Genomic DNA, 20317 nt, shown 5'->3' on the forward strand with positions numbered 1-20317 from the left:
ACCTACTGTAGGACCCATAACTTCACCTAACAACATAGACCTACTGTAGGACCCATAACTTCACCTAACAACAACATAGACCTAATAACAGACTCTAAAGGAGAGTCTCACTCTTGAATCAAAATAATTTGCAAAAAACAATGACAGAGGGGGTACAAAAATCAAGAAATTATCTCTTTCAAGGACAGTCTGGCAAAAACCAAGCATTCTTGCATTCTTACTAAACTCTGATTTACCACCCCAAAATACTCCTTCCTGCACAACGTCTATTTGCACCTCTCCCGGATGGAAACTACAAATGTAATGGCTGTGCTCAATGCAATGGCACTTACAAATGTAGATCCTTCAAACACCCCCAAACAGGGAAACAGATTCAAATCAAAGGTGTTATCACGTGCACCACTAGGGCAGTTATTTATCTTATAACTTGTCCTTGTGGTTAAACGTATATGACGTATCCAGTTGCGACCCACTTTTTGGAAGCGAACCCCTTGATTTCGTCCCTACATTATATCGGCATCGAACACGTCACCCTCCCTAGGAGAGGGGGTGATCTCGACAATTTATTGTTATAAAACAAGAGGCTGCCTGGATCTTTAATTTAAAGAGCCTTGCTCCCGTCGGTCTCAACGTAGCCATTATTGTAATATTGCTATTCATTGTAAATGTTTGGAGGTCTATGTAGCCAAATTGTATCTATGACTGTATGCTATCCATTTATGGTTTTACACATTCTATTTATATCTGATATCAGGCCACACTCGGATATGATTACAGACACCTGTGTGTCCTTTGACACTATATAAACCAGTTACCCGCAGTGTTTGTCATTATACCCTGATGAAGACAGCTTGTCTGTGGAAGCGTTGGTTATTAAAGTATTGCATCTGAGCTCCTAGAGTGTGAGGTTCTCATTTTCTCTTTCAGGCCACCGAAGTCTGACAACTTAGATGGAAAATTACTGAGGAAAATAGCGGACGACATTGCCACTCCTATTTGCCATATCTTCAATATAAGCTTCCTAGAAAGTGAGAAAACCCTACCTTCCTGTTCACACCGAGGTGAAGAGCAGAATAATTGAAGGAATGAATCCGAGCCTAATAATCGTCACCTGTGGAAGGCGGAGCTTCCAGCCAGGCGCGGATTTTATTGGCCTTTTCAGGTGTGATTTTAGATCCTTCAACCGAAGTCACGCTCCCCATAGTATGTTGTACCAAAGTTGACTGACCCTTAAGGGAACTACACTGCCATAAATACAAGGAAAGTCAAGTAGTGTTATATCTTTTTTAAATATATACAAATCTGGCAAGGCACCAACTTTGAGAAGGGTTTAAAACAAAGGTTTAAAACAATTCATACATGTTATTGAATGTAGGTATGTTTTGCCTTTAATGTAATGGCATTAAAAAAGGAGAATAGCGGTTTTTGAATACCCATACTAACATACTGTAACTACATACTTAATGAGCATATACTACATACTATTAGTTACTTTTAGTATACTGTAACTACATACTTAATGAATATATACTACATACTATTAGTTAATTGTAGTATACTGTAACTACATACTTAATGAGTATATCCTACACACTATTAGTTAATTGTAGTATACTGTAACCGAACCGTATCGTTTCATTTGAGCGCTCTTCTCCTGTCTACCGGAAGTTTATGCTGTTGCTATGCAACCTCTTGCTAGCTAGTTAGCATAACACATTACTAGTTAGACATTTTACGACTTCGGGTGTGTTTTTAAATTCAACCTTGAATACCAGAGTGCTTCATAAATTCAGACCGTTGTCAGATTGTCCGTTTGTAAATTCAGACCGTTTCGCTCTCGGAGCCACTGGCCACTCCAGCCGAGGAGTTGGGTTGATTTGACCGTTCTGACCTCAGCTTGCTAGCTACTTCCAGACACAAATGAGACTCTGACCATTTTACTCGCCCTAGCAGAGCTGGTTAGGCAGTTTTCATGTTATCCAGAGTGACTGTAACTGTGCTGCTGGAAAACATTTAAATTACGCTTTTTTTGCCTACGTTTACTGACACCTGGACATATTCAACGGGTGTTGAGCGCTAGTAATGCATTATTCTGCTCTCTGGTACTCAGACGAGAATGCTCTGAAATCGAAATCGGAGTAGATAGTCAGAGCGAATTTATGAAAGCATCTGAATGTCCATTGAGAAAGCACAACGACTATGCCATTTAGCTAAGCTAAGAATGACGGGAATAATCAAGTCAATTAACGTTGGGTAGTTAGATAGATTAGAGTTAATATACTGGCACGTTTGATGTATAAGTAGCCAACTAACGGTAGGTAGCTAGTTAACATACCGGTACATACGGCTGTAATAACATGCTAACAAATTGTCAGCCAAAATAACGTGTAAGGTGACTTATTTGAAAAGTCATTACTTTATTACATTGCTCAACATTTTCTTAACATTAGTCATTTGTTAAAGCAATTAATTTGTATCGGCTCTCGTTGGACTTCGGCTGAATATTTTCCGCCATTTTCTTCAAATCTGAAAACAATGTGAAGCCACGCCCATTTCTTGAAGAATTGCATTATGGGCCCTAAAGTCCTGCGTGTTTACGTCATATTTTAGTGAATTTAGTACGACATCCGGGATCTTTTGGCATACTAACTACATCATACTATGACCAATAAGCATACTATGTACTCAAATAACATCACAAATAGTACAGTTAGTATGAGTATTCTAACACAGCTAATGACTTTTCAACAGCTCTAACAATTTGATCCCCACAGGAAATCTACACTGGCAGTTATAGAAAGACCCATTTAKTATATAACCATTGATTCTTGAAGAATATAACTTATAAATGCCTCAAATTTTTCAACTGTACACCACCAGAAACTAAAACATAAGCTCGTATAACACCACTGTTTGTAAACAAGCACTGTATAGCCTTGAAATCTTGTTTAAAACTATKATTTTGACCTTATGGATGGCCAGTCCTTGTATTTATAGTGTAGTCAATTCAGGGGGTAGCCCTGTTGGCTTGACAGCCCTGACTGTCAAGCTAACACCTTATAACTGTTATGCCAAGATGTCTGAACTTCTTAACGAGGTCGCTAGGTTTTGGGTTACAGTTGATACAATTGCTTTCTCTATGAATTTGAGAGTGGTTARATTTCTTCAGCCCCCATCCCTCAGCTGTTTTCCAAACCAAGTCTCGGGGSAGCCATTTTGTTTCTGTTTAAATCCTAGGCTGTCCCTTTAAAAAAGCCACACAACAATCAATCAATTTGCAGTTCAAACAATAACAAAAACAAGTAGAGGGTGAGGCTGTTACAGTGAAAGAAGAGAAAGACATTACAGTTAAAGAAGAGGAAGACGCGTTCAGAGTATAAGATATACTGAACAAAAATATAAACGCAACATGCAACAATTTCTAAGATTTGACTGATTTACAGTTAATAGAAGTCAATTGAAATAAATTAGACCCTAATCTATAGATTTCATAACTGGGCAGGAGCGCTGCCATAGGCCCACCTACTGGAGAGCCAGGCCCAGCCAATCGGAATGAGTTTTTCCCACAAAAGGGCTTTATTACAGACAGAAATACTCCTCAGCACATTACCGCATTACTTCTTACTTACATTTCTTGTTTTACAAACATTGCCAAGCTGCTTATTCGTTTTCTTGTAGTTGTGATTTTTGGTGTAATTTTTTTGCCATGACTGATATTTGGGCTGGTAAAAAAAATCGGTGGCGTGTATATTCTTTCATCTGCCTGCTACAGTGGCTGGTATATTATTTAATCTGCCTGCTACAGTGGCTGGTATATTCTTTCCTCTGCCTGCTACACTGGCTGGTGGACCAAAATCAAACTAAAACAAGACTTAGAAGACATTTGTCAAAGTTTGTAAAAACATTTAAACATTCACTACATTGACTGTCTGACTTTGACGTTCATACGGGAGAGAGACGGGACTATCGTGGATCCTCTGGGGAGCCTCAACAACATCATGATGCTGATGAGGCAGAGAAGTCTCTCCAGATCAGAACACCTCAAGAAACACCAGTGGAGACCCACAGGAAGGAAACCTCATTGATCCTCTGACTGTGGGAAACCTTGCAAATTTTCATAAAAACTTAAAAAACACCAGCGAGTACACACAGGAGAGAAATCTTATATCTGTAATCAATGTGGGAAGAGTTTTACTCATTCAAGTAATCTGAAAACACACAAGAGAACACACACAGGAGAGCAGTCATATAGCTGTGAGCAATGTGGGAAACACTTTTCTCAGGGAAAAAGCCTTAAAGAGAACCAGAGAACATACACAGGAGAGCAGCCATATAGCTGTAAGCAATGTGGGAAAAGCTTTTCTCGGAGAGAACACCTTTAAAGAACACAGGAGAACACACACAGGCACAGGAGAGAAGCCTTATAGCTGTGATATATGTGCGGATAGTTTTACTACATCAAGCCAGCTCGTAGTWCACCAGCGAGTACACACAGGAGAGAAATCTTATAGCTGTAATCAGTGTGACATGAGATACTCTCATTCAAGTGGTCTGATTAAACATCAGAAAATACATGCAGGAGATCCATAGAGTGTAGAATGACCTCCAACACCAGACCTGGGTAGTAGAACACAGAGTGTAGAATGACCTCCAACACCAGACCTGGGTAGTAGAACACAGATGTGGAATGACCTCCAACACCAGACCTGGGTAGTAGAACACAGGGTGAATGATCTCCAACACCAGACCTGGGTAGTAGAACACAGAGTGTGGAATATACTCCAACACCAGTCCTGGGTAGTAGAACACAGAGTGTAGATACCTCCACACAGACCTGGTAGTAGAACACAGAGTGTAGAATGACCTCCAACACCAGACCTGGGTAGTAGAACACAGAGTGTGGAATGACCTCCAACACCAGACCTGGGTAGTAGAACACAGGTGTGGAATGATCTCCAACACCAGACCTGGGTAGTAGAAACACAGAGTGTGGAATGATCTCACAACAGACCTGGGTAGTAGAACCAAGAGCGGAATGATCTCCAACACCAGACCTGGTAGTAGAACACAGAGGTGTGAATGATCTCCAACACCAGACCTGGGTAGTAGAACAGAGTGTAGAATGACCTCCAACACCAGACCTGGGTAGTAGAACACAGAGTGTGGAATATACTCCAACACCAGTCCTGGTAGTAGAACACAGAGCATGGAATGACCTCCAACACCGACCTGGGTAGTAGAACACGAGTGTGGAATGACTCCAACACCAGACCTGGGTAGTAGAACACAGCGTGTGGAATACCTCCAACACCAACCTGGGTAGTAGAACACAGAGTGTGAAATATTGCTCACTTCCTGTTGAATCTGCAGACGTGTTGCTGTGCGTTTTGTTGCTGTGCGGTTTGCTGCAACTTTACTTTGCCTAGCTCAACTTTACGTTTTTTTGTTTTGTTTTTGTTTTAATTACCGTTTATATTTTTAGTTTTTTTCCATCGCAACTTTTTCCCTCATTCAACTTTTTCACTCCGGACGCTTTATCTGGACATGGTTCGTCAACACCTTCAACAGCCGAAGCTAAGTAGTAACATTAACATGATGTCTTCTAATTGCAGTCGCTGTACTCATAATATACAGGAGAACGATCGCCTTACGGCGAGAATAGCTGTGCTACAAGCCCAGCTTCAGACGCAATCGTTAGGCAAGGGTAATTTCAGTGTAGGAAAGGAAGAAACAGCGTCTGTGCACCAGTAAGTACAGATAGTAACGTTAGTAAAATCCCCCCGCACAGTCCCCGCAGCCGGACAACTTTCTCATGGCTTCTGGAGGGAAATGCTGTTGGAATGCTCAACCGTGTCGCTCATTCAGCCGACAGAAACTTTCAACCGGTTCTCCCCATTATGTAGCGAGTCGGAGTTCTGAGTCTGAGTCTTCTCTGTTCTCTACTCCTCCGTTACGGGTCTGAGACGCCGAAGCTCCCACCATTAGCTCTGACAAATTGAAAACCCTAGTCATTGGCGACTCCATTACCCGCAGTATTAGACTTAAAGCGAATCACCCAGCGATCATACACTGTTTACCAGGGGGCAGGCTCCGATGTTAAGGCTAATCTAAAGATGGTGCTGGCTAAAGCTAAATCTTGGCGAGTGTAGAGAGTATAGAGATATTGTTATCCACGTCGGCACCACGATGTTAGGATGAAACAGTCAGAGGTCACCCAAGTGCAACATAGCTTCAGCGTGTAAATCAGCTAGAAAGATGTGTCGGCATCGAGTAATTGTCTCTGGCCCCCCCCAGTTAGGGGGAGTTGAGACCTTCTACAGCAGTCTCAGACTCAATCGCTGGTTGAAAAACTGTTTTCTGCCCTCCCAAAAGAATTAATTTGTAGATAATTGGCCCTCTTTCTGGGACCACCCACAAACAGGACCAAGCCTGACCTGCTGAGGAGTGACGGACTCCATCCTAGCTGGAGGGGTGCTCTCATCTTATCTACAACATAATAGGGCTCTAACTCCTCTAGCCACAATGAAATAGGGTGCAGGCCAGGCAGCAGGCTGTTAGCAACCTGCCAGCTATCTGGAGTCTGCCAATAGCACAGTCAGTGTAGTCACTCAGCCATACCCATTGAGACTGTGTCTGTGCCTCGACCTAGGTTGGGCAAAAACTAAACATGGCGGTGTTCGCCTTAGCAATCTTATTATATAAGACCTCCTCATTCCTGCCATCATTGAAAGAGATGTGATACCTCACATCTCAAAATAGGGTTACTTAATGTTAGATCCCTCACTTCAAAGGCAGTCATAGTCAATGAACTAATACTATAAAATCTTGATGTGATGGCCTGACTGAAACATGGCTTAAGCCTGATGAATTTACTGTGTTAAATGAGCCTCACCTCCTGTTACACTAGTGACCATATCCCCCGTGCATCCCGCAAAGGCGGAGGTGTTGCTAACATTTACGATAGCAAATTTCAATTTACAAAAAAAAAAAATGGCGTTTTCGTCTTTTTGAGCTTCTATCATGAAATCTATGCAGCCTACTCAATCACTTTTATAGCTACTGCTTACAGGCCTCCTGGGCCTATACAGCGTTCCTCCTGAGATTCCTGAATTCCTATCAGACCTTGTAGTCATAGCAGATCATATTCTAATTTTTGGTGATTTTAATATTCACATGGAGAAGTCCAACAGACCCACTCCAAAAGTCTTTCGGAGCCATTATCGACTCAGTGGGTTTGTCCAACATGTCTCTGGACCTACTCACTGCCACAGTCATACTCTGGACCTAGTTTTGTCCCATGGAATAAATGTGTAGATCTTAATTTTTTTCCACATATCCTGGACTATCGGACCACATTTTATTACGTTTGCAATGCAACAAATAATCTGCTCAGACCCCAACCAAGGACATCAAAAGTCGTCGATAAATTCTCAGACAACACAAAAATTCCTTGATGCCTTCCAACTCCTTCTGCCTACCCAAGGACGTCAGAGGACAAAATCAGTTAACCACCTAACTGAAGAACTCAATTTAACCTTGCGCAATACCCTAGATGCAGTTGCACCCCTAAAACGAAAAACATTGTCATAAGAAACAAGCTCCCTGGTATACAGAGAAAATACCCGAGCTTTGAAGCAAGCTTCCAGAAATTGAACGGAATAGCGCCACACCAAACTGGAAGTCTTCCGACTAGCGTTGAAAGACAGTACGTGCAGTACCGAAGACCCTCACTGCTGCTCGATCATCCCTATTTTTAATCGAGGAAAATAAGAACAATCCAAATTTCTTTTTGATACTGTTGCGAAACTAACTAAAAATATAGAGAGGATGGCTTTCACTTCAGCGTAATAAATTCATGAACTTCTTGAGGAAAGATCATGACCATTAGAAAGCAAATTACGGACTCCTCTTTGAATCTGCGTATTCCTCAGGGTTAGCTGTCCTGGATCTGCACAGCTCTGCGAGGGCCTGGGATCGGAGAGAGACACTTAAGTGTTTTAGTACTAATCTCTTGACACAATGATGAAAATAATCATGGCCTCTAAACCTTCAAGCTGCATACTGGATCCTATTCCTACTAAACTGCTGAAGGAGCTGCTTCCTGTGCTTGGCCCTCTATGTTAACATAATAAACCAGCTCTCTATCCACCGGATGTGTACACAAACTCACTAAAAGTGGCAGTGATAAAGCCCTCTCTTGAAAAAGCCAAACCTTGACCCGGAAAATATAAAAAACTATCGGCCTATATCGAATCTTCCATTCCTCTCAAAATTTTAGAAAAAGCTGTTGCGCAGCACTCACTGCTTTCTGAAGACAAATAATGTATACGAAATGCTTCAGTCTGGTTTTAGACCCCATCATAGCACTGAGACTGCACTTGTGAAGGGAAATGACCTTTTAATGGCGTCAGACCGAGGCTCTGCATCTGTCCTGTGCTACTAGACCTTAGTGCTGCCTTTGACACCATCGATCACCACATTCTTTTGGAGAGACTGGAAACCCAAATTGGTCTACACGGACAATTCTGGCCTGGTTTAGATCTTACCTGTCGGAAAGATATCAGTTGTGTCTCTGTGAATGGTCTGTCCTCTGACAAATCAACTGACATTTCGGTGTTCCTCAAGGTTCCGTTTTAGGACCACTATTGTTTTCACTATATATTTTACCTCTTGGGGATGTTATTCGAAAACATAATGTTAACTTTCACTGCTATGCGGATGACACACAGCTGTACATTTCAATGAAACATGGGTGAAGCCCCAAAATTGCCCTCGCTAGAAGCCTGTGTTTCAGACATAAGGAAGTGGATGGCTGAAAACTTTCCTTTAACTCGGACAAAACAGAGATGCTTGTTCTAGGTCCCAAGAAACAAAGAGATCTTCTGTTAAATCTGACAATTCATCTTGAGGTTGTAAAGTCGTCTCAAATAAAACTGTGAAGGACCTCGGCGTTACTCTTGACCCTGATCTCTCTTTTGACGAACATATCAAGACTGTTTCAAGGACACTTTTTTCCATCTACGTAACATTGCAAAAATCAGAAATTTTCTGTCCAAAAATATGCAGAAAAATTAATCCATGCATTTTTACTTCTAGGTTAGACTACTGCAATGCTTCTACTTTCCGGCTACCCGGATAAAGCACTAAATAAACTTCAGTTAGTGCTAAATACGGCTGCTAGAATCCTGACTAGAACCAGAAATTGATCATATTACTCCAGTGCTAGCTTCCCTACACTGGCTTCCTGTTAAGGCAAAGGGCTGATTTCAAGGTTTTACTGTTAACCTATAAAGCGTTACATGGGCTTGCTCCTACCTATCTTTCCGAGTTGGTCCTGCCGTATACCAATACGTACGCTACGTCACAAGACGCAGGCCTCCTAATTGTCCCTAGAATTTCTAAGAAACAGCGGAAGGCAGGGCTTTCTCCTATAGATCTCCATTTTTATGAACAGTCTGCCTACCCATGTGAGAGACGCAGACTCGGTCTCAACCTTTAAGTCTTTACTGAAGACTTATCTCTTCAGTAGGTCATATGATTGAGTGTAGTCAGCCCAGGAGTGTGAAGGTGAACGGAAAGGCTCTGGAGCAACGAACCGCCCTTGCTGTCTCTGCAGGCCGGTTCCCTCTTCCACTGGGATTCTCTGCCTCTAACCCTGTTACAGGGGCTGATCACTGGCTTGCTGGTCTTTTCATGCCGTCCCTAGGAGGGGGTCACTTGAGTGGGTTGAGTTACTGACGTGATCTTCCTGTCTGGTGGCGCCCCCCTTGGTTTGTGCTGTGGTGGAGACCTTTGTGGCTATACTCGGCCTTGTCTCAGGATTGTAAGTTGGTTGTTGAGGATTTCCCTCTAGTGGTGCGGGGGCTGTGCTTTGGCAAAGTGGGTGGGTTATATCCTTCCTATTTGGCCCTGTCCGGGGGTTTCTTCGGATGGGGCACAGTGTCTCCTGACCGCTCCTGTCCAGCCTCCAGTATTTATGCTGCAGGAGTTTGTGTCGGGGCTAGGGTCAGTTGGTTACCTGGAGTACTTCTCCTGTCTTATCCAGTGTCCTGTGTGAATTTAAGTATGCTCTCTCTAATTCTCTCGTTCTCTCTTTCTCTCTGAGAACCTGAGCCCTAGGACCATACGTCAGGACTACCGGGCATGATGACACCTTGCTGTCCCCAGTCCGCCTGGCCTTGCTGCTATTCCAGTTTCAACTGTTCTGCTGTGGTTACGGAACCCCTACCTTGTCCCAGACCTGCTGTTTTCAACTCTTAATGATCGGCTATGAAAAGCCAACTGAGATTATTCCTGATTATTATTGACCATGCGATACATTTTGAAAAATCTTTGCTCTCTCTAATTTTCTCCTTCTCTCTTTCTTTCTCTCGGAGGACCTGAGCCCTAGGACCATACGTCGGGACTACCGGCCGTGGTGACTCCTGCTGTCCCCAGTCCGCCTGGCCTTGCTGCTATTCCAGTTTCAACTGTTCTGCCTGCGGTTATGGAACCCCTACCTGTCCCAGACCTGCTGTTTTCAACTCTTAATGATCGGCTATGAAAACCAACTGAGATTTTATTCCTGATTATTATTTTGACCATGCTTGTCATTTATGGAAATTTTGAAATCTTGGCCTCTCTTAATTTTCTCCTTCTCTCTTTCTTTCTCTCGGAGGACCTGGGCCCTAGGACCATGTGGTCGGGACTGCCGCCCGTGGTGACTCCTTGCTGTCCCCAGTCCGCCTGTGCCTTGCTGCTATTCCAGTTTCAGCTGTTCTGCCTGCGGTTATGGAACCGCCACCTGTCCCAGACCTGTTGTTTTTCAACATCTTGTATGATCGGCTATGGAAAAGCCAACTGAAAATTATTCATGATTATTATTTGACCATGCTTGTCATCTTATAACATTTTTGAACATCTTGGCATAGTTCTGTTTTAATCTCCACCGGCACAGCCAGAAGAGGACTGGCCACCCCTCATAGCCTGGTTCCTCTCTAGGTTTCTCTCCTAGGTTTTGGCCTTTCTAGGGAGTTTTTCCTAGCCACCGTGCTTCTACACCTGCATTACTAGCTGTTTGGGGTTTTAGGCTGGGTGTCTGTACAGCACTTGAGATATTAGCTGATGTACGAAGGCTATATTAAAATAAAATTGATTGATTGATTGATTGAAATGATCTCCAACACCAGACCTGGGTAGTAGAACAGAGTGTAGAAGACCTCCAACACCAACTGGGTAGTAAAACACAGAGTGTGGAATATACTCCAACACACAGTCCTGGGTAGTAAACAGAAGTGTGGAATGATCTCCAACACCAGACCTGGGTAGTAGAAACAAGAGTGTAGAATGACCTCCAACACCAGACCTGGTAGTAGAACACAGAGTGTGGAATGACCTCCAACACCAGACCTGGTAGTAGAACACAGAGTGTAGAATGACCTCAAAACCAGACCTACAGTTGAAGTCGGGAGTTACATACACTTAGTTGAGTCATTAAAACTCGTTTTTCAAACACTCCACAAATTTCTTGTTAGGACATCTACTTTTGGCAATCATTTTTCCAACAATTGTTTACAGACAGATTATTTCACAATTCCAGTGGGTCAGAGGTTTACCTACCACTAAGTTGACTGTGCCTTTAAACCGCTTGGAAAATTCCAGAAAAGGATGTCATGGCTTTAGAAGCTTCTGATAGGCTAATTGACATAATTTGAGTCAATTGGAGTGTACCGTGGATGTATTTCAAGGCCTACCTTCAAACTCAGTGCCTCTTTGCCTGACATCTGGGAAAATCAAAAGAAATCAGCCAAGACCTCAGAAAAAATATTGAGACCTCCACAAGTCTGATTCATCCTTGGAGCAATTCCAAACACCTGAATGTACCATGTTACTGTAAAAAGAATAGTACGCAAGTATAAACACCACGGGACCACGCAGCCTTCATACCGCTCAGGAAGGAGACGCGTTCTGTCTCCTAGAGATGAACACTTTGTGGAAAAGTGCAAATCAATCCCAGAACAACAGCAAAGGACTTTTGAAGATGCTGGAAAACAGGTACAAAAGTATCTATATCCACATGTAACGAAGTCCTATATCGAACATAACCTGAAGGCCGCTCAGCAAAGAAGAAGACACTGCCTCCAAAACCTCCATAAAAAGCCAGACAACTGTTTGCAACTGCACATGGAACAAAGATCATACTTTTTTGGAGAAAATGCCCTCTGGTCTGATGAACAAAAAATAGAACTATTTGGCCATAATGACCATCATTATGTTTGGAGGAAAAAGGGGGAGGCTTGCAAGTCGAAGAACACCATCCCAACGTGAAGGACGCGGGTGGCAGCATCATGTTGTGGGGGTGCTTTGCTGCAGGAGGGACTGGCACTTCACAAAATAGATGGCATCATGATGGTAAAAATATGTGGATATATGAAGCAACATCTCAAGACATCAGTCAGAATTTAAAGCTTAGTCGCAAATGTGTCTTCCAAATGACAATGACCCCAAGCATACTTCCAAAAGTATGTGCAAAAATGTTTGAAGAACAACAAAGTCAAGGTATTGGAGTGGCCATCACAAAGCCCTGACCTCAATCCTATAGAAAATTTGTGGGCATAACTGAAAAAGTGTGTGCGAGCAAGGAGGCCTACAAACCTGACTCAGTTACACCAGCTCTGTCAGGAGGAATGGGCCAAAATTTACCCAACTTATTGTGGGAAGCTTGTGGAAGGCTACCCGAAACGTTTGACCCAAGTTAAACAATTTAAAGGCAATGCTACCAAATACCAATTGAGTGTATGTAAACTTCTGGCCCACTGGAAATGTGATGAAAGAAATAAAAGCTGAAATAAATCATTCTCCCTACTATTACTCTGACATTTCACATTCTTAAAATAAAGTGGTGATCCTAACTGACCTGAGACAGGGAATTTTTACTTGGATTAAATGTCAGGAATTGTGAGAAACTGAGTTTAATTGTATTTGGCTGAGGTGTATGTTAACTTCCGACTTCAACTGTATATACATCAAATCACATTTTATTTCTCACATACACATGTTCAGCAGATGTTATTGCAGGTGTAGCGAAATTCTTGTGTTCCTAGCTCCAACAGTCCAGTAATATCTAACAAGTAATATCTAACAATACACACAATCTAAAGGAATGGAATTAAGAATATATAAATATTTGGACGAGCGATGTCAGAGCAGCATAGACTAAGATTCAGTAGAATAGGATAGAATACAGTATATACATATGAGATGAGTAATACATAGACTAAGATACAGTAGAATAGGATAGAATACAGTATATACATGTGAGATGAGTAATGCCAGATATGTAAACATGCAGGAGATCCACGAAGGAAAGATAGTGATGGTGCGCAGTGACATTGTTGCAAATGGTGGGGAACAACCAATTTCGGCATTTTTAATAATTTTACCCCCGTTTTTTCTCCCCAAATTCGATATAAAAATGTGATGATCTAGTTTCATTGGTGGAGTTTAAACACTTAATCGATGTATATATCATAGAAGAGTGTAATTGATTTTAGGCCAGCTGTTTTTAGTCAAGACTTTCGTGTTTTTAATGTAATTTTTTTTTTTGTACGAAGTTTTGTATAGTATAGTTTTGTTTAATGTTGTGTTAATGTATGTAAGTTGTTTTGTCTGAAACGTTGTTCCCCCTGCTGCTATTGGATCAGGTCTCTCTTGGAAAATAGATGTTCTCAATGAGAAAAAAACWGTATAAATAAAGGTTAAATACATTTTTTAAATAAAATATTGTCTCATCGCTGCAACTCCCCAACGGGCTCAGGCGGCGAAGGTCGAGTCATGCGTCCTCTGAAACATGACCGAACCGCGCTTCTTAACACCTGCCCGCTTAACCCGGAAGCCAGDTGCACCAATATGTCGGAGGAAACACTGTTCACCTGACGACCGAGGTCAGCCTGCAGGCGCCACAAGGAGTCGCTAGAGTAGTAAAMCCCCCCCCGGCCAAACCCTCCCCTAACCCGGACGACGCTTGGCCAATTGTGTGCCGCCCACAACAGCAGGTTGTGGTACAGCCCGGGATCTGTAGTGACGCCTCTAGCACTTCGATGCAGTACCTTAGACCGCTGCACCACTCAGGCATATTTTTTTTTTAAACAATTCCGATGGTTGTTAAAAGTGTAATTTTGACATTATTACCGTTATATCAACACACCTATTCCCCAGGCGCTCTTTTGATGATTCTGTAACCCGTAATAAGGCCTTAGGCTTCATGGCATGTTAACAATTAGAAGACCTCCTCCGCTAAGTTTGTTTTGTTTCACTGCTTTAGCACACTCTGCCAAACCCGGATGTTTTAGCCGTGTCTGAATCCTGGGGCTTAGGGAAAGACCACAAAAAATTCAATTTTTCATCCCCAATCTACAAATATTTCAGACAAGATAGAACGGGCCAAGGGGCGGTGTTGCAATTCTACTGTGCAAGACTGCCTGCAGAGTTTCTGTTTTTACTATCCAGGTTCTGTTCCCAAACAATTTGAACTTTTCTACTTTTAAAATCGCACCTCTCTAAAACAAAGCTCTCACCGTTGCCGCCTGCTATAGACCACCCTCTGCCCCAGCGGTGCTCCTGACACTATATGTTGAACTGATTGCCCCCATATCTAATCTTCAGACTTCGTGCTGCAGGCGACTAAATTTGAACATGCTCAAACCCAGCCCACCCTACAATCTAAGCTTGATGCCTCAATCTCACACAAATTATCAATGACCTTACCAGGTACCACCCATTCCGTTAAACACGGGTACCTCATATAGATATCATGACCTAACAAACTTGCCCATCCAAATACACCTCTTGCTGTTTTCAACAAGATTCAGCATCACTGCCACATTGCCTGCATCCACGTAGGGTCAGCGGTCAAACGACCTCCACTCATCCTGTCAAACGCTCCCTGAAAACTGCAGCGAGCAGGCCTTTTCTAATAACCTGCCGGGGGATCCTGAAGGATATTGATTCTATCCCTCAGTAGAGGATGCCTGGTCATTTTTTTTAAATGGCTTCCTCACCATCTTGAATAGCATTGCCCATTCAAGAAAGTTGAAACCAGAACAGATTAGCCCTTGTTCTCTTCCGACCTGGACTGCCCTTAACCAAGCAGAAAACATCTATGGCGTTCTGCATTAGCATGACAGCTCCCCGTGATATGGCAAACTTTTCAGGGAAGCCAGAAACCATTATACAAGGCGTTAGAAAAGCCAAGGCGCTGCTTTTTCAAGCAGAAATTTGCTTCCTGAACACAAATTCAAAAAAGTTCTGGACACCGTAAAGTCCAGTGGAGAATAAGAACACCTCCTCCCAGCTTCCACCGCTCTGAAGATAGGAAACACTGTCACCACCGACAAAAGTCCCACTATAATTGAGAATTTCAATAGCATTTTTCTACGGCTGGCCATGCTTTCCACCTGGCTACCCCTACCCCGGCACAACAGCACTGCCCTCCCTCTGCTTACTCGCCCAAGCCTTCCCCATTTCTCTTTCTCCCAAATACAGTTAGCTGATGTGCTAAATGAGCTGCAAAATCTGGACCCTTACAATCGGCCGGGCTAGTAATCTGGACCTTTCTTTTCTAAACTATTCTGCTGAAAAGTTGTTGCCACCCTATTACTAGCCTCCTTTCAACCTCTCTTTCGTGTCGTCTTGAGATGCCAAAGTTTGGGAAAGCAGCTGCGGTTTTCCCCTCTTCAAAGGGGGGGACACTCTTGACCCAAACTGCTACAGACCTATATCTATCCTACCCTGCCTTGCTAAGGTCTTCGAAAGCCAAGTCAACAAACAGATACCGACCATTTCGAATCCCACCACACCTCTCCGCTATGCAATCTGGTTCAGAGCTGTCATGGGTGCACCTCAGCCACGCTCAAGGTCATTAAAACGATATCGTAACCGCCATTCGATAGGAAACATACATGTTGCGCCGTATTCATTGACCTGCGCCAAGGCTTTTGACTCTGTCATCCCACATCCTCATCGGGCAGGATCGACAGCCTTGGTTCTCTAATGATTGCTCCGCGGTTCACCAACTACTTCTCTATCGAGTCAGTGTGTCAATCGGGGTCTGTTGTCCGGGCCGCTGGCAGTCTCTTGGGGGGTGCCACAGGGTTCAATTCTTGGGACCGACTCTCTTCTCTTGGTATACATCAATGATGTCGCTCTTAGCTGCTGGTGAATTCTCTGATCCACCTCTACGCAGACGACACTATTCTGTATCTTCCTGGCCTTCTTTTGACACTGTGTTAACAACCTCAGGCGAGCTTCAATCCATACAACTCTCCTTCCGTGGCCTCCAACTGTCTTAAATACAAGTAAAACTAAACATGCATTGCTCCTTCAAAGCCGATCGCTGCCTGCCTCCTGCCCGGCCTGTCAACATCAAGACTTTGGACGGCTCTGACTTAGAATATGTGGACAACTACAAATACCTAGGTGGTCTGGTTAGACTGGAAACTCTCCTTCCAGACTCACATCAAACATCTCCATCCAAAGTCAAATCTAAGAATTGACTTCCTATTCCGCAACCAAAGCATCCTTTACTCATGCTGCCAAAACATACCTTGTTTAAAACTGACCATCCTACCAGCTCGACTTCGGTGATGCATCTTACAAAATAGCCTCCAAACCCTACTCAATAAAATGGATGCAGTTCCTATCACAGTGCCATCCGTTGTCACCAAAGCCCCATGATACTACCCACACTGCGACCTGTACACTCTCGTTGGCTGGGCCCTCGCTTCATACTCGTCGCCAAACCATCTGGTTCCAGGTTCACTACAAGGACCCGCTAGGTAAGTCCCCCTTATCTCATGTCGCTGGTCACCATAGCAGCACCTACCTGTGAGCACGCGCTCCAGCAGGGTATATCTCATCTAGTCACCCCAAAACCAATTCTTCCTTTGGACGCCTCTCCTTCCATTCTCTGCTTGCAATGGACTGGAACGAACTACAAAAATCTCTGAAACTGGAACAACTTATCTCCCTCACTAGCTTGAGCACCAGCTGTCAGAGCAGCTCATTAGATTACTGCACCTGTACATAACCATCGACAATTTAGCCCAAACACTACCTCTTTACCTACTGTATTTATGTTATTATTTATTTTGCTCCTTTGACCCCATTCATCTTGTCTCTACTTTGCATTTCCTTTCACTGCAAACCAACCATTCCCAGTGTTTTTTTAGTTTTTATTTTACATTGCGTGTTGTATTCACTTCGCCTCCATGGCCTTTTATAGTTTATTTATTTATACATATATTTTGTTTGCCCTTCACCTCCCTTATCTCACCTCACTTGCTCTCATTGTATAGACTTATTTTTTTCCGTTAGTGACTATATGTGTGTCTTACTCCATGTGTAACTATGGTGTTGTATGTGTCGAATCTGCTTTGCTTTATCTTGGCAGGTCTCAAGATAGAACGTGTCTCAGCCTACCTGGTTAAATAAAGGTTAAAAAAAATAAAATAAAAACACACAGTGCCGCGGCCGCTGCGTCTGCTCTGAAGGGAGACTTTTGGCAACCCGTCTGTTGCGGTGGGCTCCTCCTGAAGAAGAATGGTGGTTGGAATAGGAAAACAGTCCGCACTACCGGTCTATGCGGACCCCAAAGCTGTTTTCCCTGAGCTCGGTGATATGGGGCAGCCCGGCGCAGAGCCTGGCTGGCTCAACCTCAGCAACCGCTGGGAGCAGGGGTCGTGGTTCGTGCGCCTTGTAGCGACAAGCACTGAATGAGTGGTCTGTATTTCAGGCCACCCCATGCAGGTTTTCCAGCTCCGGGTGCCTGCCCCACAGCTCGCACAGAGGGGTCGTCTCCTTACCCCCACCAGCTCCCTCTTCAAGGTATCTGCCAATGGACTCAGGATGAGCCAGCTGGGTCTGTAGCGCAGCTCCGTAGGAGAGAGCGTCTGTATGGAACGGCCCATGCTAGCTCGCTCTGCACGGAGGGCATGTGAGCATACGCCGAGAGAGGCCTCAATGTCATTAGCTAGCACCCGTAGAGGCTGCTCCAGGCTGCCTGCGTCTTGACTCAGTTCGAGCGCAGTAGCCCGGGCTGTAATCGACTGTCCATTGCGCGCTCCTCAGTGCTGCCCACTAAAGCACCATAGTCACGTCTTGTCCTCGGGCGAATTCAATATCAAACAGGCGCAGGCATCATCCGTGAGGCATAAAGCCAATCGCAGTGCCCTATCTGTGCATTCGACGCGGCACCGTAAGAATGAGGCTATACAGTTCAAGAGACGGCATGAAAACTCCCAATCGCCTTACCTGAATACTCGGAGTCTTAAGATACAGATCGACGCAGCCGAATCCGGGCCGCCGCCATGTTTGTTCTACATCCTGAGCCCCGATTTCCTCGTCCCGCCGCATGTCGACGTTCTTCTTCCTCTGTTCTGTCCACTCATATATCGCGCGAAGCACAGTCGACGAAGCACTCATGCCCGCTTCAGCAAGCCATCGTCCATGCTTTATCCTCTCTTTTGCCTTATATCTCTCTCATCTCGCTATGCTCTCTGGTGTTTCTCTCTCCTATTTTTCAACCCCGTTCTCACCTACGGTAGCTAGCCACAGAAGTCAGCTAGAGAAGCTGGCTAAAATTTTATCCAACCGTTTTACTTCTGACACCAATGAATGACCTGACTAGATTCATAAAGAACAATTGTCCAGACAGAGGAATGAGTTTACGATATTACGGTTTATTATTAACCCTATCTTTTACTCAGTCTGTATTTTTGTCTGTGTATTAGTGCCCACGTCTATAGATATATAGATATGTAATTATCATCTTCTCTGTTCTTGCTCGTGTGAAGGCCAGACTAGATAGGAGAGGCCAGAACGAAACGCGAATGTCACCGGACTGCCATTTGCGATTCGACACCAGAAAGGTTACATTCATTTCCAATAATCGCGGCTCGATGCCGTCTCTGTAGATATCTTTCGTGCATGAGGCAGTTGCTTGTCGTCTGTTGTGTGCTATTACGTTCGATTAACCGGAACGTATGCATCAAATTGATGATGTGGATTGCTGGATCAGGAAAGTACATAAATTAGGAACGTAGATGTTTTTTTGCACACACATTCATAAAAATTTTGTGATTATTATCATAAAACAGTTTTGATTTGCATTAATTTTCTTTACATTTTTATACATTTATTTTGCATAGTTATATTATTATCGATGACATTCCTCAATTTAATTTTTGTGAGAGCCTATATATAACCCCCCCCCAATAAATAATCGGAGCGAAATGAAATTAAATAATAGTAAAGATAGGCAGAGTAGGCTCTTTCAACAATAGCACCACGACCACTCTCATTTGGCTAGGTTCAGCCAAGCTTAGGGTCAGCTAGCTAACCGCTACACCTAGCCACCATCTAAGCCACAAGGCTCACTACTACAATGCGACCTGGCATCCTCTGACTATCGTGACCTTGTCTCACGCAATTTTTGTTTTATGTCCCTGTAGCTGTCAGCAGTTGTGTCCAAAGATACTGGTTTGAAATGATACTGCGAACAAATTATTCTTCCTCATGTTCCAACCGCATGCGACCATTTGCAAACAGGTACCTGCATACAAGTATAGTTGCCTACTGCGCAAAAGTTTATGCCAGCAGTGATGCAATGACGCCAGTCGGTGTGTTCGGAAGCATTTAGAGAGAGAAGCAAGGCTAAGACCTGGTCTTAATTCCCCAACTGCTTCCTATCCCCCTCCACGCCACTCCGGCCAACCGCCAAAGGACTGACCCGCATCAGACATTCATTCAGCCATACCGTGCATTGCGCCAGATAGAGGTTCGATGAGACAGTCCTACGGACACCACGCGAACACTGGGGTACGGGTAAGTACAACTACAACCGTAACCTAGCCCTAACAATAACACCAACAGGCTGTCTATTGCGGGTCCGCTACAGCTATGCTCCAGGAAAGAGAGATTTATGACACAAAATAACCACAATAAACAAATGTTGAGACAGATTGTGCAACAACACGCATTCATTTCCACTATTAATGCAGATCATATGGACTTTATTTAAAACAGGTAATCAATTATCAATTGTAGCCTTATTTAGACCCAAAATGTATTTGTTTATGTTGCCATTGTCCGGCTATTCAACAAGGGAAGGCGACTCATGTGAGACTCAGCCTTTAAATTCAAGTTATTTGGAATGTTAACTTTGATGCCTTCAATGAACAATGATGCACCTTACAACATGGAATGCCACGTTAACGGAAATTATGTTCAAAGGACTGATGTCTACCGTGCCAAAGAGATGAGAGGTGGAGGGTCGCAAGTG

At 43.6% G+C, this 20317-nt stretch overlaps 1 protein-coding gene and 1 long non-coding RNA gene across 2 annotated transcripts in view; one reads left to right on the top strand and one right to left on the bottom strand.

Annotated features, from left to right (window-relative positions):
- The window catches only part of LOC139027458 (uncharacterized), a 3703-nt gene extending 2586 nt beyond the window's left edge, over positions 1 to 1117 (bottom strand). The window contains exon 1 of the long non-coding RNA XR_011479548.1: positions 1044 to 1117. This is a non-coding gene — a long non-coding RNA (uncharacterized lncRNA). The remainder of the gene's footprint in view (positions 1 to 1043) is intronic.
- The window catches only part of LOC112080697 (zinc finger protein ZFP2-like), a 172323-nt gene that overhangs the window by 131343 nt on the left and 20663 nt on the right, over positions 1 to 20317 (top strand). The window lies entirely within an intron of this gene.

The sequence above is a fragment of the Salvelinus sp. IW2-2015 genome, unplaced genomic scaffold, assembly GCF_002910315.2.
Source record: "Salvelinus sp. IW2-2015 unplaced genomic scaffold, ASM291031v2 Un_scaffold16442, whole genome shotgun sequence".
Classification (NCBI taxonomy): domain Eukaryota; kingdom Metazoa; phylum Chordata; class Actinopteri; order Salmoniformes; family Salmonidae; genus Salvelinus; species Salvelinus sp. IW2-2015.